Raw genomic sequence first — 26,883 nt, forward strand, 5'->3', positions numbered from 1 at the left:
GATTGCAGCAAGTTCGGTCTCTCGTGAGTCATTGGGTAGTCGCGTCATCCCGAGACTTGAGTAAGGATTTCCCCAGTTCTGGGGGTCTTTCACATCCATGTCAGAGAGTAGGGTGTTAAAATCTCCCACTATTATTGTGTGTGGTGCTATGTGTGCTTTGAGCTTTAGTAAAGTTTCTTTTATGAATGTAGATGCCCTTGCATTTAGAGTGTAGAGGTTCATAATTTAGATTTCATCTTGGTAAATCTTACCTTTGATGAGTATGAAGTGTCCCTCCTTATCTTTTTTGATCACTTTAGGATGAAAGTTGATTTTATTCAATATTAGAATGGCTACTCCAGCTTGTTTCTTGAAACCATTGGCTTGGAAAATTGTTTTCCAGCTTTTTATTCTGTAGTAGTGTCTATTTTGTCACTGAGGTGGGTTTCCTGAATGTAACAAAATGTTAGTTCCTGTTTATGTACCCAGTCTATGCCTTTTTATTGAGGAATTAAGTCCATTGATATTAATAAATATTAAGGAAAAGTAATTGCTGTTCCTGTTATTTTTGTTGTTAGAGTTGGAATTCTGTTCATGTGGCTATATTCTTTTTGTTTTGTTGGAAGATTACTTTTTGCTTTTTCTAGGATGTAGTTTCCCTCCTTGTGTTGGAGTTTTCCATTTATTATCCTTTGAAGGGCTGGATTTGTGGAAAGATATTGTGTAAATCTGGTTTTGTCATGGAATACTTTGGTTTCTGCATTTATGGTGATTGAGAGTTTTGCTGGATATAGTGGCCTGGGCTGACATTTGTATTTTCTTAGAGTTTGTCTGATATCAGCCCAGGATCTTCTGGCTTTAATAGTCTCTGGTGAGAAGTTTGGTGTAATTCTAATAGGTTTGCCTTTTATATGTTCCTTGACCTTTTTCCCTCATTGCTTTTAATATTCTTTCTTTATTTTGTACACTTGGTGTTTTGATTATTATGTCATCAGAGGAATTTCTTTTCTGGTCCAAACTATTTGGAGTTGTGTAGGCTTCTTGTATGTTCATGGGCATCTCTTTGTTTAAGTTAGGGAAGTTTTCTTCTATAATTTTGTTGAAGATATTTACTGGCCCTTTAAGATGGAAGTCTTCACTCTCTTCTATACCTACTATCCTTGAGTTTGGTCTTCTCATTGTGTCCTGGATTTCCTGGATGTTTTTGGGTTAGGAGTTTTTTGCATTTTGTGTTTTCTTTGACTGCTGTGTCAGTTTTGTATGGTATCTTCTGCACCTGAGATTCTCTCTTCTATCTCTTGTATTCTGTTGGTGATGCTTGCATCTATGGCTCCTGATTTCTTTCCTAGATTTCCTATCTCCAGAGTTGTCTCTCTTTGTGATGTCTTAATTGTTTCCACTTTCATTTTTAGCCCTGGATGGTTTTGTTCAATTCCTTCACCTGTTTGATTGTGCTTTCCTGTGATTCTTTAAGGGTTTCTTGTGTTTCCTCTTTAAGGACTTCTACTTGTTTACTTGTGTTCTCTTGTAATTCTTTAAGGGATTTTTGTGTTTCCTCTTAAAGGCTTGTACCTGTTTACCTGTGTTCTCCTGTATTTCTTTAAGGGAGTTTTTTATGTCCTTCTTAAATTCCTCTATCACCATAATGAGATATGATTTTAGATCTAAATCTTGCTTTTCTGGTGTGTTGAGGTATCTAGGACTTGCTCTGGTGGGAGTACTAGGTTCTGATGATGCCAAGTAATCTTGGTTTCTGTTGGTAAGATTCTTGTGTTTGCCTTTCACCATCTGTTGATCTCTGGTGTTAGATGTTCTTGCTGTCTCTGGCTGGAGCTTGTTCCTCCTGTGGGTCTGTAAGCCTGTGTCAGCACTTCTGGGAGATCAGCTCTTCCCTCGTAAGACCCTTGTACAGAGGGCTGTAGATCAGCCATCCCTCCTGGGTTCAGATGGATAAATGAAGGACCCTGTCCCAGTTGCTCTGCAGCTTCTGTGGCCTATGCCTCCCAGCTGGTCCCACCTTAGGAGGTCAATGGAGAGAAAATGGTAATCTCACCTGAGTCCCAGGGTCAGAGCACTCCCTGGAGACAAGCTGTCCACTTGTGGTAAAGGTGCACAGAGGGTTGAAGATCAGCTGCACATATGTATGAGGATCAGTTGTAAATGGGGGTAGAAAGGATCCTTTCCCAGCTGCCCTGCCACTTCTTCAGCCAGTGCCTTCTTGCTACCACCCTAACAAAATTAAGTAGAGAACTCTTATTCCATTGCCAGCATCCATCAAGATGTTATGTTAATGACAAAAGCAAAGCAATCTATTAAACCCAGCACATTTCTTGGATTTATACTAATGCCTGGTCAGAATTTCAGTTTTTATGGTAAAAACATTTAGACCCTCAGGCTGACCCCAGAATTCTAGTTTCTCTGATTGCCATACTTTTTAACTCTTGGGTTGCTAGTAGTGATTTTACATGGCTAGTGGCATCTCCCTCCAAGCCAGGTGTGGTAACACATGCGTGTAATCTCATTACTCAGGTGGCTGAGGTAGAAGAATTATGAGTTGGAGGCTAGCTTGGGCTATATATTAAAGCCCTGATTCTTTTTCTATCTATCTATCTATCTATCTATCTATCTATCTATCTATCTATCTATCTATCTACCTACCTATCTATCTTGCCTTTTCCTCTTCCCTCTCTATCACTCCTCTCTTCCCTTTCCTCTCTCCTTTATTTAGTCTTAAAACTCTTTCTCGTCTCTTTCCTTTTTCACCAACCCATGTTATTAGATACAAGTCCATAGAGTTTTACGTTAAAATTTTTTCATTTTTGTTTCCTTTTAAAACAAGACAGAAGGGTAATGACAAATATTCTAGAAAATCATGTCTTAAACCTTGAGGTTCTTGTCCTTCGTCTCCCTGCAGATGAGCTGACGGCTCTTATACCCTGCATACCTTATTCCCATTATGTAGACATCAGTTCTTTCATAGCCCTCATCATAATAAACATGAATACAGCACAGATTAGGAATAATACATTTAGATGCTGGTATTTTTTCCATTTTGCTTGTAGAGTGTGCACATCTGCACATATGTATGAAGCCTGATTTGTGGGGTGAGGTTGGCAAGACTGCACTCATACATGAATGTGGAAGTCAGAGTTTGACATCAGTTGTGTTTCTCTATTGCTCCCTATTTTTTTCTAAAGTAATCATTTTGGTGAGAGTGGTTAATGAGACTCCCAGGCTCCAGCACTGCTGTTACCACCATAGAAGCTTTAATATAAGTACTAGGGATTGAAGTGCAGGTTCCCATGCTTCCAAAGTAAGTACTTTACCCACTAAGCCATCTTACCAGCCCTAAGATTTTAATTTTTTTATCTTATTCATCTTCTTTGGATATCTTCCTGTGATCAGAAAATTGAGGTTCATAGATGTCAGATTACATAGCTTCAATCACAAAAAGCACAAACAATACAGGTCATGGATCTGAAACCAGGACTTTCTGATTCATTAATCCAGCTTGCTTACTTCATTGTCCATTTTCTCCAGACATTATAATAGTATATGAAATAAACATGAATGGCAAGCAGCATTTTCTACCCACAAATAGGTCACTTCTACAGTCAGGCTAATAATAGAGACATTTACCACCATACCCTGACACCTTTTCTCCCACAGGCAGACAAGAATGCAGGAATCTTGCTCTAGCTGAGTTTCATTTCAGTAAATGAATGAAGTCATTTCCCTGTCTATAGGAAGAAATAAAAAAATATCTCTATAGTCCATTCCCTAGATCATACATCTCCCTAGAAGAGCACCCATGCCTGATCCATCATTCTATATATAGCACACTATGTATGGCATGTATGCAGAATGCTTGATGCTTAGCAGATGCTCAGGCACTTTTATCAAAATGCTGAACTGAACTATTCACATCTATAATTCAAAGATGCTATGTTTCATCGTTTTCTCAGTCAATAATAATAAAAATAATAACTGGAGCACAGAGGCAAATTGAAGTTGCATCTAATTTAAGGCAAACTTAATGGAACACTCTAAATAAAATTCCTCATTAATATCTCTTTCAGCCTGTCAGTCAGCAAATAAAGAAATATTGGGGAAATGGACATCTTATAGGATTGTCCAAAATTATGAAGTTCTATGATACAGATTCAAGTCCACAATTAATCTCTTTTTAATAGCTCCACTTTGACAAATAGAACGTCAGTTCCCTGCATTAGGTAGCATTAACGGGAAGGAAATAGAAGTGTCAATATAAAAATGCTTCATTTTATCTTAAGTACTGAAGAGTTTTAATAATAGTAAGACAAGGGTTAGAGAGCTAGGCTTAGTAAGCAAAGGACTTTCCATGCAAGTGTAAGAACCTGTTTTCACATATCCAAAATTCTGTAAAGCAACAATGGCAAGGTAGGTACATCTGTAACCCTAGCACTCCTACAGTGTAATGGGAAGCAGGCACAGGAGGATTCCAGAAGCTAATAGGCCAGCTAGCCTAGATTAACCAGTGACAAAAAAGAGACCCCATTTCAGACCATACGAAAGTCAATGACAAACCCAAGGTTGTCCTCAGAAAACACATGCACCAGGAGGACACTCAAGTGCCTACACTCATACATTTGAACATGTACAAAAGTGCCCACACTTGCACACACAAGCATGGGAACAACATACATTTTATACACACCCATACAAAAATCCTCACAAATTTATCTAAATATTCAAAAAAACAAGTACACAATTGTTTACATGCTATAAGCATTCCCTTATTTAAAAACATTATTCTAAGTGAAAACCTGAATTTATGAAATCTAAACAACTTAAAGTCAGTAAATGAGAAACTGTAAACTCTTTCCTGAAGGAACATTTCTATTTAATATTTCTTAGAATCAGCCACTAATAAGTGACTGAAAGCAACCCCAGAGAATGTAGACACAAACTGTACCAGGGAAGAGTCTAGGAAATTATTAATATGTACCCAATTGTTAGTCCTCTTTTATGCCAGAGCATTGGGAAATGAAGATATCATATGTCAGACTTAATACATCACTAACAGTGAATGTTAAATAATCTCAATATTGGTTTTTAAAAATACAAATTGATTTACTTTTTCAGTGTTTTATTTACAATCACTATCTTGCTCAAGATACTACCTTCTGTTTCTCACTAAAAATAAAGGATATCAAGTCAATTGTACCTTAAAAGAGGCTAACACATAGGCTACTCAGTTTCAAGAAAATATTTTCCAGTCTTAATCTTTGTATGGGGGTAAAAAGACATAATTTTCCTTCTCTGAAACATCTGCTTGCCTTGTACAAAAGCTGGGCCATCTACTGTGTATGACATGATCTGCCAGTGTGGGCTGATGTGGTCATTGACCAGAGTGCTAGCAAGCTCTATGCTTACCAGGCATGCAAAGACACTCCGTTATCAGCACAGCTGTCCAGAGGTCAGCAAATTCCTTGCCACATTCATGTCTGCTTCTCCTGAGAACATGTTATGGGCAGAGGATAGAGCTCCCACTAACCAAAGTCCTGTGGCTAGAATGAATGGTATGGACAACACAGAACCAACAAAGGCATTAAAGAATACAGGAATCTATAATATAAAAGGATTAGCTTAACGTCATCTGAATGATGGTGAGATTGAACATGACCACATAAACTTAATGAGTATTTGCATCTTGTTTTTTGTCAATTACCTGACTGTGACTATTACTGCTTTATGATTGAGTTTCAGCCTTTTTGAATGAATAAGACTTAAAATTCATCTATTAAAAAGTCTTACAACAGTATCACAGAAGCTTATAGTTTGTTGCAAACACTGATGAAGCTGTCTGGATTGTTCTGTGATCAAATGTGTCAATAACTTGCATATGGCATATTGTCATCCTTTAATTTTAGGCTTTCTAATTCCTTTAGCACAAATAAATCACATATCAATACACTAAGTCTACAGTACCCAACAGATTTATTTGTCAATTAAAAATTTTGTATGGTATAAAATAGAACTTTGTATCAATGATCTTCATAATTTAGAAACATGAGCTCTCTAGACTTATTTATAAAGAAAATTAGTGTTCTGAATTCTGCATATAGTTCAACAAAGCTTCTTGTTAGATTCATTGCTACAGAGAGATCAGAGAAAAAGAGATTAGGAAATATTTGTGTAGTGATTTCCTGTTTCCTTAACAACAAATACGTTCTTACCATCGTGTCAAGAGGGTGATAGGAGTAGCTGAGAGGTGGTGGCTCACAACTTTAATCCTAGAACTCAGTAGGTAGAGGCAAGTGGATCTCTGTGAGTTTGAGTCCAGACTGGTCTACAGGGCTAGTTCCAGAACAGGTGAGTTATACAAAGAGACCCTGTCTCAAAACACACACATACACACACACACACACACACACACACACACACACACACACACACACACACAATGAAGGTGTTGGGGAGTGGTTAGAAGGAAGTAGCTTCAGACTGAATATAACTCCTCAAATATCAAATATTGACAATGACTCCCTGTTATGTTATAATTAGGAACTCGGGTCTTTTGGAAGTTATGGGGTCATTAAGGTAGAGCCTCCTGAATGGGATTAATTCCTCAGAAGGGAGGCCTCACTTAGCTCCTTTGCTTTTTATGTCATGTGGACATAAAAAAAGAGAATCACCCATGAAATAGCAAATAGGCTTCCAGATTCATCAAACCTCCAACACCATCACTGTATATTTCCTACCCTCTGGAACTACAACATATGTTTCTGTTGTCCAAGAGTTCTTCTGGTATTGCTGCTTGCTATAGCATCCAGATTAAAGATCAAGTGGTCATTTAACAAACCCACATAAATATAGGAAAGTGTAAGCCGTGTGATATTGGTACACTACAGAACATGTTTGTAGAAGGCTCTGAGTCTCCTAGGAAGATCTTCAAGTGGCAAATGCAAGCATAGCACAAGCCTGTGGCACAGTAGTGGGTAAAACAGAAGCAGTGCTCTGGTTAAACCATTTCATTGACCCAATGTTTCCCTAACTTCATAGGAAAACAGAGGTAGCAAAGTGCCTACATACTACTTGTACAGCAGGAGCTTGGATCAAAGACACTCTTCTCCCAAGAAATGCAGAGAACTTGAAACTAGAGGAATAATGATACCTGGTGTCCATGGAGAGTAATACTGTCATGTCTCAGAATAAGATGGAATCAGTGATGTCACAGAAATATAATTAAGGAGCTGAACTTCTTGGCTAGTCTTTCATGATAGTCATACAAAGTAAACCAAAAAAATTCTTGAAAATTCAAGGAGCTCATTCCTTACCAAGGCCATCTCATCTCCCCCACCCCCATTCTCCTAAGCATAAAAGTAATCACTCATCCAAATCATCCAAGCAAAAAATGGCTTTCTCAAACAGGCATTTTAAACTATTGGAGAGAAATTGCAAATTCGAAATAAATATAGCTATTCTTTCTCTTTACTCCTCTCCCCACCTCACCTGTTGATATGGGGGAGTGAAAGGGAACTCAGGCAGAAAATCAGAATTTGTACAGAGGAATAAATACTGAAATGTTTTGTATAAACCAGTTAACAAGACTGAATTTGTTATTCAGATATGCACACACACACACACACACATACAGACACACTCATGAGCACAGCCATGCACACACACACTCACACGCTTGAGTACAGACATGCAGATGCACACACACTTCGCTCTCCATTTAAGTTTTTCAATTGCTTTATAATGGTAACAGATTACATTTGGAAGACAAGACACATCCATTTTTGAAAATTTAACTGATGGTTTAAAAAATTCCCAAGTAGCTATGTGTTTCAAATACACTCCAAAAGCAGTTCGAATAGTTTGCCTAAAACATCACTCTTACATCTCTAGTGCCAACCTTCTTGGTGAATTCAGACTGCACAGGTATAGACACCGTTGCATCTTTGAGGGCCATTATTTATAATTCACACCTAAGAAGATTTCCCCAAAACTTCTCATCTGAAAATTGTATCTCAGAAATGAATTGGACAAGAGAAGATAGATATAAACACTTCCCATACACCTGGGTGTGATCTAAATCTATTTTTAAGAGAACATATAAGCAGGCCTGTGGCTGTTGAAATAACTAAAACCTAATACATTATTCCAAGGGACTTGAAAACACAAAGCAACTACCCCAGGCTCCTGTTGAATCATTCCTAATTGTATTTATTTCAGTTTGAATTAGGCTCAAAGTTGTCCTCAGATATAAATAAGAAAAGACAGGAATGGGGAAGTAGAAACACACACATTTATTAAGTAGTCTTCTAATAATTTTAAGGGTCTTATGGGACTTAATCCTTTCAACAACCCTTAATTTAAGGAGAGACTAATTTATTTTAAGCTCTAACAGATTAACCAGTTGGCACTCAAAAAGTGTATACATCTGCTCAAGCTTGCAGTGGGAAATGGTGGGGCTAATAGACCATCGTTGTTACTCTAAAGCCAGAACTCATACTTTCCCCTCTGCCTTTGTTTGTAGTGCATCCGAGTTCCTATAGCAATGACAGAAAAGCCATGCTCATAGCTGGCCTTTACAACTAACTTGTCATATTATTCTACACAAGTGATCCATCACTTGCTTTGAGATACATGGAGTTGAAATAAAAAGATCAAATGAACCCCACCTCCTTCTTCAATTAAAAAAAGCAAGTCAAATGTATTGATGGCACAGAAATTTAAGGATACCATTAGATACCAGCTAGTTAGCACAGAAAGCAAGCTTTCCACACACAACCAGGCACCTGCAAATTATAGGCACTAATTATAAATATCTGAATTGCTTAAATTTTTTAAAAAAGTTCTACACAGGTATAATTCAAGACCAGTCTTTCAGAAGCAGAGAGGGTAATACCATGAACGTATCTTTCCTAGGCCATGTAACTGCACAGAAAATGATAACACACAAGATACCCAGGGAGAAGAAGGGAAGGGAAGGGAAGGGAAGGGAAGGGAAGGGAAGGGAAGGGAAGGGAAGGGAAGGGAAGACGAGGGGATGGGAGGGGAAGGGAAGGGAAGGGAAGGGAAGGGAAGGGAAGGGAAGGGAAAGGAAGGGAAGGGGAGGGAGAAAGAGAACAGTATTGTATATTTAGTTCTACATTTCAAAGCATTTTTCATGAAATAAAAGAATATTTTAACCTTGATTTTGAAAGGACTGCAACCACTGGAAAAATTGACCCTGAGTGAAGTCTCCAGGACATTTCTCAGTAAAATTATTTTAACCTTTCAAATGCAGAGGATATTGCAGGCTTATGCCAAGGATTATCTTCCAAAATGCCAAGCTTTTCACTGAGTTGATTAAAAGTTACAAATATAGTATTAGGATACTTACCTGGGAGGTTTCAGACACTCTGTGAGACCAGCTTAATAAAACCATAACCACTTGTTGGAACATGCACTCTCACTTGTAAGTAATAAATGGAACATTTCTCTTTGTAATGTTCTATACTATGAACCTTTCAAACATGTAACTCAAAAAATAAATAAATAAACAAATCATAAAGTAACCAGTCAATCTATAAAACAAACTTCACAGCACTTTCAAAGTTTACATTTTCAAATTTAAAATTATTTTAAAATACCTAGAATCTCAAAATAAAGTTTGCTTATTTAATGCAATTAAATTATCCAATCAGTAGATATGTAAAGTGATGGATCCGTTAATTATCTTGATTGTGGTAATCACTTCACTACATACATACAATCATCAAATTGTATCCCTTGAGTATATGCAATTTTCATTTGTCAATTATATCACAATTAAAAGGAAAGGGTAAAAAAATTATCCAATCAACAGAAAGACAGTTTTTTTCTCAAATGTATATAACACTCTCATATGCAACATAAGCATACAGATATATATGGCATGTAAGCACTCAAGATTGATCTTTTGTTTCTGAAGGTTGTATACCAAGATATCTCAGTGTGAAGACTTTGAATACTCAAAGTAAAAGTGTAGGTTCTTGCCACCATTAAAACATATGAAATTCCAAGCAATTGTTATTCTGACAGATCAGTTAGTTCATCCCAAACAGCTCAGAACCCATTGTCCTCAGGTAGCCTATGCTGAGAACTAACAAGTCCTACTGTAGTTCACAGTGGGAGATGCTTTGTCACACACCATTAGTTAAGCTATTCGTTCTCCTTTGAGATTTGACATAAACATTAGTGTAGCTATTACCACAGCCCTAAGACACATATGTTCATGATTTATCTGCTTTTTATCTTTCAACACTATTACACTCTCTTGACTAATGTGATATTTGGATGTGTTTTGAATTGTAATCATATGCATCTGGCGAGCAAGCAGATTTAAAGTCTGTGATGCAGAAGCTGAGTCTCTGGGATTTGAAGTAGCAAACAAAAGCCTAGCTTCTGGTGGTTGTGTGAATGTGCAGAGTTACAGCACAGGGACCATCTCCCAGGACTTCAGGGACTCTCTGTTTTCCTAATTTAACAGAACCCAATGAGAGCCAGGAAGAAAAAAAATTCACTATGATAAACTTCAATTGTCATTTGCAAGTTCATCCCCACCAGCACAGCTGAAAAAAAAAACTCTATCTATAGAGGTAGGTGACCAGGGAGCAGAAGTGAAGTGAGGGCCATAAAGAGAGACTTTCAAAATGGGTGCTTGGTTATAAAAATTATGCAAAAACTACCCAATCCATCCACTCACTGGTTATTATTGCTAAGTGATATATGAAGAGTTTCATTCAATATTATAAGTAAAATATCAAAAAGAAAACCCACTTATTTGTGAGACAAAGTGGTATCTATTACACAAAGATTACATGTTCAGGGACACAGACTGCAGTCCCTGCTTGATACAACACAGACCTTTGTGTCATCTCTCACCCTGTGGTAGCCAAATAAACCACTCAAGCATTCTTTCTGTAGTCATAGTCCCTACCCCATACCCCTCACCTTAGGAAGTTGTAGAGAACCATACTGCAGCCTAGATTTTATTTCAGCCTTCATATTGTTCTTCTTACATGAATTCCATAGTAGCCTGAACCATCCTTTCTGTTGTAGTTTACTATTGTCCTTTCCCACCAAGACCAGACCATTTTCTTCCTTGCCTTGTTCTTACCATGACTTTCAGACATTACTCTGATGCTCCTGAATGTCATACCTTCTACATCAAATGTCTCTATGCTAATAAATAACCAGGCATTCATCTTCTTCTCATCAGACCCTACCTAAGTTGACTCTCACCTTCCATTCTGTACTTGGGTCTTTCCTTCTTTCTAGTAAAGTGCCATTCATAATAGGATGACAATTCTTAATCACTGGGCGACAACATCAATTCAAACAGTACTTTGTTACCAGGTAAAGACTTAGCCCAAGAATTGTACCAAAAGATGCACATGTAATACAATACCCCATGCACAGCTTTCATACATAAGCATGAATACCACATTAACAAATTTAATGAGATAATGTATTTCCACCCATGTAAAGTATAAGAAACCCAGTATTTCTTTAATCTGAGACTTATTGCTATTAGGTCTAACTGTCAGTTCTTTCCTTTTTGCTAAACTTAATCAGGATGTCACACCTCCCATAGAGGTGATGAGGTTGCATTTTCTCCAGACAGAATCATATTCTCAGAAGACATGAAACTTCTGCTCTGATTTCCCACAGTCCTCTGGCTGCCTTTTAACAGAAGCAAGTGACTTCCTCTTATGCTCCCACATCATGAAATCTTCATCAGAATATCTATAATGAAACTTAACAAGAATGCGTGGCAAGGCTGGTCACTGAGAAGTACCAGGCATCACTGCAGCATTTTTATTATGCCATAGGGCTTTACCCAGAAGCAGTGGTTTTGAGTTGGTAGCTGCTCCATCTTAATGTGGAAATACCAACTGTAAACAGGAGACCCATAACTCAACGTACACCAGTGGCATTCTCATATTCAGATCAGAACTTTTCCATTGGGGAATATAGATTTGCTCTTTTCTGCAAGTAGTCATTGACCCATAGAAAATGATAAGTCACTGACATAAAAAATTGAACAGCCCTGTGGTTTACTCAAACACAACACACTGGAGGATTATTTTTCCTCTCTCTCTTTAACATAAAATATCCACAGCCTCCTGTCACCTTGGTTTTATTACTCATAAACTAAGAGGTTTCTTACCTCCTGTCAAAATTTTAAGGAAAACAAAGGCAGAAATGGTTGTAATATTCTGGGACCAGTCTAATAAAGGAAAATGACTATGGAAAGAACTATTACAATATCTTCTGCATGGGGTAGGTTTGTTTGCATCATAAAAACCCAAAGCAAGGATAATATAAGCAGAGTCCTCTTTGGTAGAAAACCAATCTTGCCTTAAGTAGTAAAGCTTTCCAAGCTCTTCCTGTGGGCAACTCACTCTTCTAAGCTCTTTTTCCTTATGAATTTTCCAAGTTCCTCTAGCCATTTGTTAAAAGCTTTAGGCATGGGAGAGCCATCTTACACCACTCTTTCACATATTAACAACTTCAAGAAATCAAGGAATAATCCCACAATAAAACTGTTTATCACAGAGGCAAGGAATAGAGTTTCAAAGAATCATCTTAAATTCTTTGATTTTAAACAATCCCTCTAAAGATGGCCCTGTGTCCTTTATCTTTACTATTCTTTCATGGGGTTTTCATTTGAGTCACATCTGTTGACTTCCCAATGAAGAGATAGAAGAGAGAACCTTAGGTGCGGAAGATACCATAGAAAACATTGACACCACAGTCAAAGAAAATGCAAAATGCAAAAAGATCCTAACACAAAACATCCAGGAAATCCAGAACACAACAAGAAGACCAAACCTAAGGATAATAGGTATAGAAGAGAGCGAAGATTTCCAACTTAAAGTGACAGTAAATATCTTCAACAAAATTATAAAAGAAAACTTCCCTAATCTAAAGTAAGAGATGCCCATGAATATACAAGAAGCCTACACAACTCTAAATAGTTTGGACTAGAAAAGAAATTCCTCCTTTCATATAATAATCAAAACACCAAATGCACAAAACAAAGAAAGAATATTAAAAGCAGTGAGGGGAAAAGGTCAATTAACATATAAAGTCAGACCTATCAGAATTACACCACACTTTTCACCAGAGACTATGAAAGCCAGAAGATATTGAGCTGATGTCATACAGACCCTAGAAGAACACAAATGCCAGCTCAGGCTACTTACTATACCCAGCAAAACTCTCAATCACCATAGATGGAGAAAACAAACTATTCCATGAGAAAACCAAATTTACACAATATCTTTCCACAAATCCATCCCTTTAAAGGATAATAAGTAGAAAACTCCAACACAAGGAGGGAAACTACATTCTAGAAAAAGCGAGAAAGTAATCTTTCAACAAAACTAAAAGAAGATATCCACATGAACAGAATTCCAACTCTAACAACAAAAATAACAGGAAGCAACAATTACTTTTCTTTAATATCTATTAATATCAATGGACTCAATTCCCCAATAAAAAGACATAGACTAAGAGACTGGATGCATAAACAGGACCCAACATCTTTTTGTGTACAGAAAACCCACCTCAGTGACAAAGACAAACACTACTTCAGAGTAAAAGGCTGGAAAACAATTTTCCAAGCAAATGGTCCCAAGAAACAAGCTGGAGTAGTCATTCTAATATCAAATAAAATCGACTTTTAACCAAGACAGGAGACCAGTTCGTGTGACACTAGAGGTGGAGAGCTCTGCTGGACTGCAATGTATCATGCAGAAATCTTTAGCCTTAAGAAGTGTTTTGCAACGATATGAACTAACTAGTACCCTCAGAGCTCTCAGGGACTAAACCACCAACCAAACTGTACACATGGTGGGATTCATGGCTCCAGCAGCATATTTATAGCAGAGGATGGCCTAGTTGGTCATCAAGGGCAGAAGAGGCCCTTGGCCCTGTAAAGGTTCTATGCCCCAGTGTAGGGGAATGCCAGGGCCAGGAAGCAGGAGAAAATGGGTTGGTAAGCAGGGGAGGAGGGAACAGGGGGTTTTTGTTGCTTTTTGGATTTTTTTTTGAGGGGAAACAGGGAAAGGAGATATCATATGACATGTAAATAAAGAAAATATCTAATAAAATAAAAGAAAAAAAGAACAGCAAATCAAAAGAGAAGGAAAAGAAAACCATATCACCACAATAGAATAGCAACAAGCAACAAATAGGGCTGCCTCACTGATGCTCTTAACATCAATGGTCTCGATTTCCCAATAAATAGACACAGACTAACAGAATGGATAAAAAAACAGGATCCTTCCTTCTGTACATCTAAGAAACACACCCTTAACATCCAAGATAGACATTACTTCAGCATAAAAGGATGGAAAAATATATTTCAAGTAAATGATGATAAAAATCATGATGCAATAGTCATTTCATATCTGACAAATTGGCCTTCAAATTGACAGTAATCAAAAGAGATAGGGAAGGACATTCCATACTCCTCAAAGAAAAAAATCCAAAATGACAATGCAATTCTTAATGCCTATATACCAAATTAAGGGCACTACATTTGTAAAAGAAAAACTACTACAAATTAACTCCCATATTGACCCTCATACAATGACAATGGGAGACTTAAATACCCAATTCTCATCAACAGACAGGTCATCCTGACAAAAATTAAACAGAGAAATGTAGCTAACTGATATCATAAACCAAATGGACTAAACAGATATTTACAGAACAGTTCATCAAAATATAAACGTATATACCTTCTCAGTAGCTCATAGAACTTTCTCCAAATTGACCACAAGTCCCAACAGATAAATAACTCTCTGACGCCTATATGGCAACCACAGGCAAAATCTGGAATTCATCAACAAAAGAAGCTACAAAGTTTAAAAATTCATAGAAACTAAACCAGTCAATACTAAATAAATAATTAATCAAGATAGTAATTAAGAAAGATATTAAAGACTTTCTAGTATTGAGTTAGAATGAATACTCAGTATATTTGAACTTATGGATACAATGAAGGCAGTTCTAAGAAATAAAAATAGAATTAAGTGCCTACATTTTAAAAAAAGAGTTATTTCATACTAGTAAGTTAACAGCACACCTGAAAGCATTAGAAAAAATGAAGAACATACAAACAAAACAAGTAGATGGAACAAATCAAACTCAGGGCTGAAATCAATAAATAGAAACACCATGAACAACAAATCACATACAAAGAATCAATAAAATGAGTTGATTCCTTATAAAATTCAATATGATTGACAAAACCATAGCCAAGTTAATAAAAAGATATGTAGAGAAGATCCAAAGTAATACAATTAGAGATGAAAGGAGGACACAAGAAAAGACAATGAAGAAACCCAGAGAACCATGAGGACATACTTAAAAACTTGTATTCCACCCAACTGGAAAATCTAAGAGAAATGGATAATTTTCTTTGTTGAAAAAAATTAATTTGTTTATTTTACATATACCCCAATATTAGTATTTCTCACAGAGATTGTCTCTCCATTTCCCCCTCCCCTTCTCTGAGAAGGGGGGTTCCTCACATATCATCTCCCCTATCAGCATGTCAAGTCACATCAGACCTAGGTACATCCTATCCCACTGAGGGCAGACAAGGCAGCCCAGTAAGAGAAATAGGATCCATAGGCAGGCAAGATTCAGGGACAGTAATTGGGAAATCCTCATGAAGAACAAGCTGCACATTTGCTACATATGTGTGGGGGGTTGGGTTCAGCCCATGCTTGCTTACTGGTTGGTGGTTGAGTGTCTGGGAGCCCCCAAGGGTCCAGGTTAATTGTTTTTCTGTCCAGGTTACTTTTTCTTTCTGTAGAGTCTCTGTCTGCTTAGGGTCCCTCAATCCACCTCCCAACTCTTCCACAAGACTTCTCTAGTTCTATCTAATGTTTGTTTGTGGGCCTCTGCATGTGTTTCCATTGGCTGCTTGGTGGAGCCTCTCAGTGGACAATTACGCTAGGCTACTGTCTGCAAGCATAACAGACTATCATTAATAGTTTCACGGATTGGTTTGTGTCCATGGAATGGGTCCGAATTTGGGCCAGTCATTGTTTGACCATTCCCTTCTTCTCTGCTTTGTCTTTGTCCTTGCACATCTTGAAGGTCAAAGGTTTTGTGGGTGGATTTTTGTCCTCATTCCTCTACTGTATCTCCTGCCTAGTTAGCTGAAGTGGCCAATACAGGATCCATATCCCCTACTTCTAAGAGACTCAGCTGGAGCTACTCCCACAGACACTCTGGGGCCTCCCTGCATCCCCTGCTCCCATCCTAGGTCTCTGACACATCCTAAAGATCCAGAATAGTGGACTCTGTTGATCTTCATATGGAGTTTCTATCCCCTCCAGGGCCCTCAATCCTTCCTCCACCTCTTCCAGAAGACCCTCTGAACTCTGTCCAATAGTTTGTCTATGGGTCTCTACATCTGTTTCAGTGAGCTGGATGTGGAGGGGAATGGGTGAGGTTCAGGATGAGGTTTGGAGAGAGGGCCTGAGAGCCAGAAGAATGAGTGGAAATTAGTGGCTGGCCTGGATGAGGGAGTGGAGGCATCTCTAGGATGTGGGAGAGACCTGGGATTGAGAAGGCTCCCAGAAGTCTGTGGGGGGTGACTTTAGCTGAAACTTCTATCAGTGAGAATATGGAATCTGAAGTGGCTACCTCCTGTGGCCAGGCAAGAACCCTAGTGGAAGGATAAGGACATTAACCTACCCACAAAACTTTTTACCCCAAATGTATCCTGTCTACAAGAAATGCAGGGACAAAGATAGGGCAGAGACTGAGGGAATGGCCCACCAATAACTACTCCAACTTGAGACCCATCCTATGGCCAAGCATCAATTTCTCACACTATTAATGATACTCTGTTATGCTTGCAGACAGAAGCCTAGCATAAATGCTATTGCTATCTTATGTTTCAGCTATGTCACATTTTTAAGGTCTACTCCAGTAGGGTTCTAGGATCTAATAAAGACATTAACCCAGCTGTTACTGATTATAACATCTACATGGCATCTAGGTATCTGAAATAGAGGTGGTTGTAATTCTAGGTGCTGATATCTGGGGGATGGTTGCTTTGTTCCTTGGTTTCTTTTGCCCTCTCTGGTTCTTAGAAAAGTATGGTGGCTATGTGTTGCCTGATACAGAATGCTTTTGGGACCCTGCCAGATATGGCCACTAGGGCTTCTGGGTACAAAGTACTTCTAGTTATTGAAAGCTGGTATTTAGGAATAGGGGTGGCCTTGGAAGGATGGGGTGAAGGAATGAGCAAGGTATTTCAACCAGATTCTGCTTAGTCACATGAAAATGGGGACAGTGAATGAGAAGAGATCATAGCAGGTAGTCTGGTGTAGAGCTCAGGATGAGGCTAAAGAACTGGATTTGGAGGAAAAGAGAGAGAGTAAAGATTTAAAGTTAGCCTACCTGCTTTGCTAGCTACTTACTTCTCTGGCCCGCTTAACCAGTGGGTTTCCAGGGAATGCATGCAGGAGTTGGGGACTGAGACAAAGTGATGAGTGAAGAGGTAGGAAGAAAAGAGCTGTGTGATCCACTGGAGATGGGAGCAGAATGGGAGGGAAGCCACAAGAGGATGGTTTACTACAGAGCTGGGGGTGACTATGGCATTGGATTTGGTGGAGATACACATGTTCTTAGTTTTACTTTAAGTCTAATATTCTTTTTGTATGTTGCATGTAAGTGTTGTTTCAGATTGGATGGGGAGGTAGATAAACCCAGGCTTATATCATGATGATTATTATATTTGATATGGTCCAATGATTTCTTCTTTAATGGATTTAGCAACTATCTCTGTCTCCTAAAGATGGCTTTTTGCTTTCCTGCCTATTTTGGCAGATCCACCTATACCAGATTCTTGGAGTCTTCCTAGCATCATGAGACAGAAAATGGAATTTGGCCTCTGCATTCATAGAATGTGAGGCTTGGCAAACAAGAGCTTGTGGCACACATACCAATGTCTCTGTTGTAGGATAAAATGTCCTTCAGGTCTATGGCCAAGACTAGTATAGCTGGATTATGGAATAGATCTAATTCCAACTTCCTGAAGAATTGCCACACTGATTTCAATAGTGGCTGAACATCTTTGCATTTTCAACAGCAATGGATGACTTTTCCCTTAACTCCACATCCTCAACAACATGAGCTGTCATTTGTTTTATTGAACTCAACCAATCTCATGAGTATAAGATAGGATGTCAAAGTAATTTTGATTAACATTTCCCTGATGACTAAGGATGTTGAACAGTCATTTTAAAGGTTTTTCAGCCATTTGAGTATCCTCTATTAAAAACTTTCTATTAAGATCTGCACCCCAATTTAATAGGATTATTTGTTGTTTTGACACAGTTTTTTTAATTATTCATATATTTTGACTATTAGCCTTCTATCAGATGGTAGTTGATAAAAACCTTTCCCCATTTTGTAGGCTTCTGCATTGTCTAAATAATGGTGTCCTTTGTTGTGTAGAAGTTTCTCAGTTTTATGAGATCCCAAGCATTAATTGTTGGTCTTAGTGACTGCCCTATTGGAGTTCTGCTCAGAATATTTTTTCTTGTGACAATACATTTAAGGGTATTCCCTAAGGGTATTTTCTCATCTATCAGATTCATTGTATCTTGTCTTATGTTGACATCTTTGATCTTTTTTTGGAGTTGAGATTTGTGCAGGGTGCTTTTTCTAAATGCAGTCATTCAGTTTTATCAGCAACATTTGTTAAAGATGCTGTCTTTTCCCCAGTGTGCGTTTCTGACTTCTTTGTCAAAAATCAGGTATCTATGGGTATGAGGATTTATGTATTTTTCTACAATTTTATTCCATTGTTTGACTTTTCTGTTTTCATGCCAACAACACACTGTTTGAATTACTAATAGCTCTGTAGTACAGCTTGAGGTCAGGATGGTGATATCTCCAGCAATTCTATTAATATTCAGGATTCTTTAAGCTATCCTAGTTTCTGTGTGTGTGTGTGTGTGTGTGTGTGAGAGAGAGAGAGAGAGAGAGAGAGAGAGAGAGAGAGAGAGAGAGAGAGAGAGAGAGAGAGAGAGAGAAATGAAGCTAAAATTGTCCTTTCAGGATATGTTGGAATTTTGATGAGGATTTCATTGAATCTGTAGATTGCTTTTGTTAGAATGGTGGTTTTTACAAGTAATCTTACTGATCCATTAGCATGGGAGGTCTTTCCATCTTCTGAAATCTCCTTCAATTTCTTTCTTCATTGTCTAAAAGGTTTTATCATGTAAGGCTGTCACTGGCTTGGTTAGAATTAACACCAAGAGATTTTATATTTATTGAGGCTATTGTGAAGAGTATTGTTCCCTGTTTTCATTCTCAGTCCATTTGTCTTTTGTATATAGAAGGACTACTGATTTTGTGTTAATTTTGTATTCATCTACTTTGCTAAAAGTGTTTATTAGCTGTAGGGTTTCCCAGTGTCATTTTTTTTTTTTTTTGGTTTACTTGTGTATACTATAATATTATCTACAAATAAAAATACTTTTATTTCCCTTCCTTCCAATTTGTATCTCCTTGATCTCTTCCAGTGATCTTAGTGCTCTAGCTAAGACTTCATGTACTGTCTTTAATAGGGATGGAGAAAGTGGACAACCCTTTCTTTCTGATTTTAGTGGAATTACTTTGAGGTTCTTTCCACTTAAATTGATGTTGACTAGGGGCTTGTTGCAACCTGCCTTTATTATGGTGAGGTATGGTCCTTTTATCTCTAATCTCTCCTGGAGTTCCACCATGAATGAGTGTTGGATTTTGTCAAAGGTCTTTTCTGTGTCTAATAAGATGATCATGTGAACATTTGTTTGTCTTTCCATTTGTTTATAAGGTGGATTAAATTTTTGATGAATGTATATTGAATCACTCCTGCATTTCTGGTATGAAGCCAACTTAATCATGGGGGATGATATTTTTATGTGTTCTTATATTCAGTTTGCAAGTATTTTATTGAGAATTCTTACATCTGTGTCATTAATGGAAAGTGTTTTTAAGGTATTCCCTTGTTGGACCTGTATGTGGTATAAAAATAAGAGTATGTGAGCCTCAATAAACAAATTGAGCAATATTCTTTCTGTTTCTATTTTGTAGTATACTTTGAGGAATATTGGCATTAACTTTTTTTCAAAGTCTAGTAGAAGTCTATGCAAAACCCATTTGGTCTTTTGCTTTTTTGATTAGTAGATTTTTAATAGGTGCTTCTATTTCATGGGAAGTTATAAGTCGATTTAAATTGCTTATTTGATATTGACATAACTTTGGTAAGTGGTATATATCAATAAAATTATCCAGGGGGAGAGCAGATCTTTAGAACCTTTCTGCTTTCCCACCTATTTTGGCAGATCCATCTCTACCAGATTCTTGGAGTCTTCCTAGCATCGTGAGACAGAAAATGGAATTTGGCCTCTGCATTCATAGAATGTGAGGATTGGCCAACAAGAGTTTGGGGCACACATACCAATGCTCAGGCACTACAAGACTTTCAGGCTACTGAGAACCTCTGTGATTTTGATGACCTTGAGTATTATGGGATGGGAGCCAGTCTTTGGACTCACCTCTGTGTATGACTTAACATTCTTGTGGAGATAGATAGATAGATAGATAGATAGATAGATAGATAGATAGATAGATATTGAATAGCCCAATACAGTATCTAAAATGTTCTCTAGGAAACAAAATCAATGGAAATTCTGAATAATAGTCATTCACCCTCAGAGACCCAAGTACTGCCAGCACTTACTCCTTCCTTCTATGATACTTGTTTTTTATCTAATTCTCTTCCTTCCTCTTCAGCCTTTCCTCTCAATAAGCTTATGTAATTAATTTCTTACAGAATCTAAGAATGTTATTACAAAGTGTCCTTCACTTACTACCACATAGGATCAGCACAAGAGACCACAATAAATCTTTAGACCCCTGAACTAACAGATTGGGCTGTTTTGTAGATGTTCTTCAGTGGGGCCCTCAAGAGTTATGATAGGTTTGGGTACAGCATAGGAGAGACTCCTGACTTACTCAGCTCTACATCCCTACTCAATGCAAAGCAGTTCCAGGAAAACTGACCTTCTGTCTTCAGCTTTCCTAGCCAATTCGGGAGATGTATCTCTGAAGAAAATAGAGAAAGGAAGCATAGGAAGTGGCTTAGATATCTGGGAGTCCATAAAGGTTAGGCTATGCATATACTTCCCTAGTAATAATACACTAGGCAGCCCGATACCACTGGCAGTACATGCTCTGCTAACAAGACACCACCAAACAAGCACCTTGCAACATGTTAGCAACCTAGAACCCTCACCCTGCTTTTATTTGCACACATACCCCACTGTGCATAATACAATAAATCTCTCCCTCCTTAATGACCACAAAATTTAGACCAATTTTACACATACACTCCAGTTATTTCCAGGTAAAAGAATACAAAGGCTGATTAGCCTGAAGTGATTTGGACTGCATGGGCAATACATCAAACTATGTTCTCCAAATGAGACTTCTATTACTATTACGCCTAAGCAGAGTTGGCTGTGCATATGATTAAACTCAGACTAATTATGGGAAGAGACTTGGACAGTAGGAAAAACTTTATATGACTTGACTGGTCAGTCAAATGAGAAAACTACCATTATTGGGCCCTTTTTCTTCTCTGAACCCCCCAATAAGAAAGCTTCTGAGTTCATTTCCTCATACCCATAATGGGTACATCACAACTGCCTATAATTCCAGCTCCATAGGATCTGATGCTCTCTTCTGGAAGAAGTAGATGCCTGCACACAAGTGGTGTACACAAACACACACACACACACACACACACACACACAGTCAAAAAAATAAAAAAGCTTTTGTGAGTATTGAAGGCCATGGAATACCTTCATTCATGTGACCTGCTATCACATTTGACCCCTAATATTTCTCTAATCTGTTCTCTTACTTCATTTTTAATAAAGTTGCCTTGCTTCTTCTGAACTCCTGTGTAAACCTTTACTTTAACTCTCTGAATAAGAGACAAAGAACCTGAAAATCCAGGCCCAGACACAGACCACCAGCAGCGCTTTATCTTCTTTTATCTACTATTTATTTAATAGGCTCTTGAGGATGGGAGCCAATCTTAGCTTTGTTGGGATTCCAAAGCCCAGGTTTTAATTCTAACAACTCCAACAACATTTTACTCTTTGGAATGTGCCACAAATGGCTCCATGGGACCTAGATGGAATGTGAAAAGGATAGGACTTGGTAGTGAATGTATCCTTTCCTTTCTTTGGGGTGAAAAACACTTAGTCTTGCCAATTTACATATTATGTGAAAAAATTGAAACCCTTTGACTTTTGCACATAAATTCAAATGTGATTCTATTACAGTGGTAAAAACAAAACAAAACAAAGCAAAAACAAAAACCTATTTTCCATTCTTTTTCCAGGAGTGAAACTAAAACAAAAACCTATGTGCTCCATAATGGAGGTCTAGAATTTTCTACAACTTTCCTTAATATAATCTAAAGGTCTCCAGAAAATGACTGACAATTATTAGAGAATTTCCTCTAATTCTATTGGATTGCTGACCTTGTCATGTATTTCTTTGTTGGGAAATCTGATAACTTAATACAAGTAAAGTGGGTAAAGAACAAAGCAGATCAGTGAATAATTCCATCTGCTTATGTGTCTGTTTGAGCCATTGGACTCCTCTTGTCCTTATCTGTGTCTTTATAGAGCAAAGAATTAGTTGCCATGAACTTGACATAATACTGTGCTGTAGAGACATCTTTTCTTCATCTGACTGAGGTTTGAAAGGATCTTACTACTAAAGCAGGAGTCTGTGTCTAAGACTTCTTTAAAAACAAACAAACAAAAAAAACAAAACAAAGAAAAAACCTCAAAAGTAAGTAAGTAAGTTTCCTTACTGCCAAACTTCTCAGTATTTTATATTCTATTCCCAGTTCTTCTCAGAGTTTATAAAAGATGCTGCAATATGCTCACATGTATGTCCTGGTTCTGTTTTCGTTTTTTAATTATGTGTGTATGTGTTTGTGTGTGTGTGTGAGTGTGTGTGTGTGTGTGTATGTGTGTGTGTGAGTGTGTGTGTATGTATCTGTGTTTATGTTGAATTGTGTGCATATGAAGGCAAGTACCTAAGAAAACTTGATCCCCGGGAGCTAGATTTATAGGCAGTGAAATGCTTGGCTTGGGTACAAAGAACAAAACTCAAGACCTTTGAAAGAGTAGTGTGTCCTGTTAATATCAGCTGCATCTCTCCAGCAAATCTTTGTGTATGTGCATGACTGTATCAATGGATCAAGATTTAGGAGACATTCTGATATGAATAGCAGGTACTTTAAAATTTTTGTACCCCAATTTATATTTTATATTCTAGCAAAATTGCACTAATTTATTAGTATTTGTGTTTCCTTATAAATTCTCATTTTAAAATATATTTTTAATATTTTCCAAATATATAGGAAAAAAGCATGTCTCAAGATTTTCAGTTGTAGATTATAAATGTGCATATATGTATTTGTAGGTGTGTAGCATGCTTATACGTATGTACATGTGTGTGCATGGTTGTATGTAGGTACATGTATCTATTCATGTATGTGTATGCACATGTGTGTCTGTGTATGTGTCCATGGGTATACGTATGTATATATGCTTATATAGGTGTATGTGAGTACAAACATATTTGTGTGCATCTATCTACATGTATGTATAGGTGCATGTGCATGTTAATGTTCCTGTGTTTGCATATGCACATATGTGTATGTATGTTTGCATGTGAATGTGTGAAAACATGCTTATATATATATATATGTATAAACATATATTTTTTTTTCATGTGTGTGTGCAAATGGGTGGGTGTAGATGTGCATAAGTATGTGTTTATATATATCTATGCACATGGGTGTGCACATATGTACATGTAGGTAGAAGGTGTGTAGTATATCTGTGTATATGTTGATGTGTATGTTTCAGAAGTACTTAAGGCATTTCATCTTTCTACTGGGATAATCTAGTTTAAAAAATCTTTATATATTTTTTAAGAAGTTGGGATGTATTTCTAAGAATAACAGTTTTCTTTTTTATTAATTATTTTTCCAGATATTTTCTTTATTAACATATCATATGATTTCTCCTTTCCCAGTTTCCCTCAAAAAAAAAAAGGACCAAAAAAAAAAACCCAAAAAACAACAAGAACAAATCCCTGTTACCTCCCCCTCCCCCTGCTTGCTACCCCACCCTCTCCTACTTATTGGCCCTGGCATTCCCCTACACTGCATCACAGAACTTTCACAGGGCCAAGGGTCTCTCCTCCCATTGATGATCAACTTTGCAATCCTCTACTATACACATGCTGCCAGAACAATCAGTCCCACCATGTATAGTCCTTGGTTGGTTGTTGAATCCCTGGGAGCTCTAAAGGTAGTAGTTAGTTTATATTGTTGTTCGTCCTAAGGGGTTGCAAACCCTCCAGTTCCTTTGGTCCTTTCTCTAACTCCTTCATTGGGGACACTGTACTCAGTTCAGTGGATAGCTGTGAGCCTCTACATCTGTATTAGTCAGGTACTGTCAGAGCCTCTCAGGAGATAGCTATATCAGGCTGGCTTGTCCTTCCTTCAGTCTCTACGCCATAGTTAGTCTCTGCAACTCCTCCCATGGGTATTTTGCTCCCCCTTTTAAGAAGGAATGAAATGTCCACCTTTTGGTCTTCCTTCTTCTTGAGTTTCTTGTGGTTTGTGGGTTGTTCTTCCTGTATTCCGAACTTCTGGGCTAATAACTACTTATCAGAGAGTGCATACCATGTGTGTTCTTTTGTGATTGGGTTACCTCACTCAGGATGATATTCTCCAGATCCATCCATTTCCCTAAGAATTTCATAAATTCATTGTTTTTAATAGCTGAGTAGTATTCCATTGTGTAGATGTACCACAATTTCTGTATCCATTCCTCTGTTGAGGGACATCTGGGTTGTTTCCAGTTTCTGGCTATTATAAATAAGGCTGCTATGAACATGGTGCAGCATGTGTCCTTATTATATGTTGGAGCATCTTCTGGGTATATGCCCAGGAGTGGTATAGTTGGGTCCTCTGGTAGAACTGTGTCCAATTTCCGGAGGAACCACCAAACTGATTTCCAGGGTGGTTGTACCAGCTTGCATTCCCACCAGCAATGAAGGAGAGTGTTCCCCTTTCTCCACAATCTCTCCAGCATCTGCTGTCACCTGAGTTTTTTATCTTAGCCAATCTGACTGGTGTGAGGTGGAACCTCAGGGTTGTTTTGATTTGCATTTCCCTGATGACTAAGGATGTTGGACATGTCTTTAGGTGCTTCTCAGCCAGAATAACAGTTTTCTATCTACTTTGCTATTTGTCTTCTAATTGTTCATGAGTTTGGCTCATATTCATAAATATTAATATGAATGTAGCAAAGTTAGTAATCATTTTTTATGACTTTTGAATATCATATCATGTCTTAAAAGAGATTTTCACTCTAAATTGTATTTTAAGAGTCAATAAACTGTTATATATAATAAAATAAATTCTATGCAACTGTCAAAAACTAAGATAAATCTATATGTACTATCACATGAAAAGATCTCTAATATACTAAATTTTTGATCTTTTACCATTTAAGTGAATTCTGGTAAAGCTCGATAAAGCTAGAATTTTTTCTACACAGTTAATAACAAAGGTGCTAAGCTACAAAGAGTTAAATACCTTTTAAATTTAAATTCAATAATGAATGAAGGGACCAACAATTACGACAGTTTGAAAGACACCAAAGTACTTCATTAACCAAACTATTTGGGCTTATATTAGTCATTGCCTTTGTTGTTATTGTTTTTGTAATTAAACACCATAGGAAGACTAACTTTATTAAAATGAAAATGAGAGCATTTTAGTTAGCTTGTATTTTTGGAGACTGAATGTCAAATTGCAGAGTTAGCTCTTGTCAGGGCCATTGGCAAAAGATGAGATAGAGGTGGAAGGATTCACATCATTAAAAGAAAGCCAAAGTTCTGTGCCCACCAGAATCAGAGTGTTGCAGCAGCCCTCTTGAGAACCATGAAGGATTTCCAGAGAAATCCTTGCATCCCTTCCAAAGTCAATGTTCCCAGTTGATACAAGGACTTCCCATTAGTTCCCACCTCTTAAAACTTCCATATCCCTTCTCAATGGCACCACCCTGGGACCAAACTTCCAGCACATCACTGATAAGGGAACAAATAAGATTCAAGTCATATAGAACATGCATAATCTTGTATGGATATTTCCAGCTGTTTCCTGGTTTTTAGAAGATTTGACAGTTGCAAAGGAACTGTAAAGAGACTGAAATCTTGTTATGATGTCCACGGAAGGCTCTTGTTCAGGAGTGAGAATTTCTGGTGTTATTGCAGCACCCACATTTTCAGATCCTAGTACTAATTTTTAATCTGTTTTTAATTCACCAGACCTCAAAAACATATCCAGGTAGGTCAGTGTTAAAAACTTTTCTCCAAACTTCTTTGAAATTAAAAGACAATTGAGGATAGAATTTTGAAGATTTTGGTATTCTTCTGAGGGAAAAAAAATGCCGGCAAGGAAGAGAAAGGGGGAGGGAAGAGGAGAGAAAATTCATGGAGATACTATGGTATAAGTAGGTAATGGACATTAATTTGTCATTCAATTGCCAACTAGGTTTCTTAAACACAGCTTTATTATTGTGAAGAGACACCATGACCAGGCAACTTTTGAAAGAAAACAAAAAAGCATTTTATTGGGGACTTGCTTGCAGTTTCAGAAGTTAGTCCATTATCATCATCATAGTGGGGTGTGGTGGCCCTGCTGTGTTCATGGAAGAACTCCTACCGACACCAGATATGACAACTCGACTCAAC

Source organism: Mastomys coucha, unplaced genomic scaffold, assembly GCF_008632895.1.
Source record: "Mastomys coucha isolate ucsf_1 unplaced genomic scaffold, UCSF_Mcou_1 pScaffold9, whole genome shotgun sequence".
NCBI lineage: Eukaryota > Metazoa > Chordata > Mammalia > Rodentia > Muridae > Mastomys > Mastomys coucha.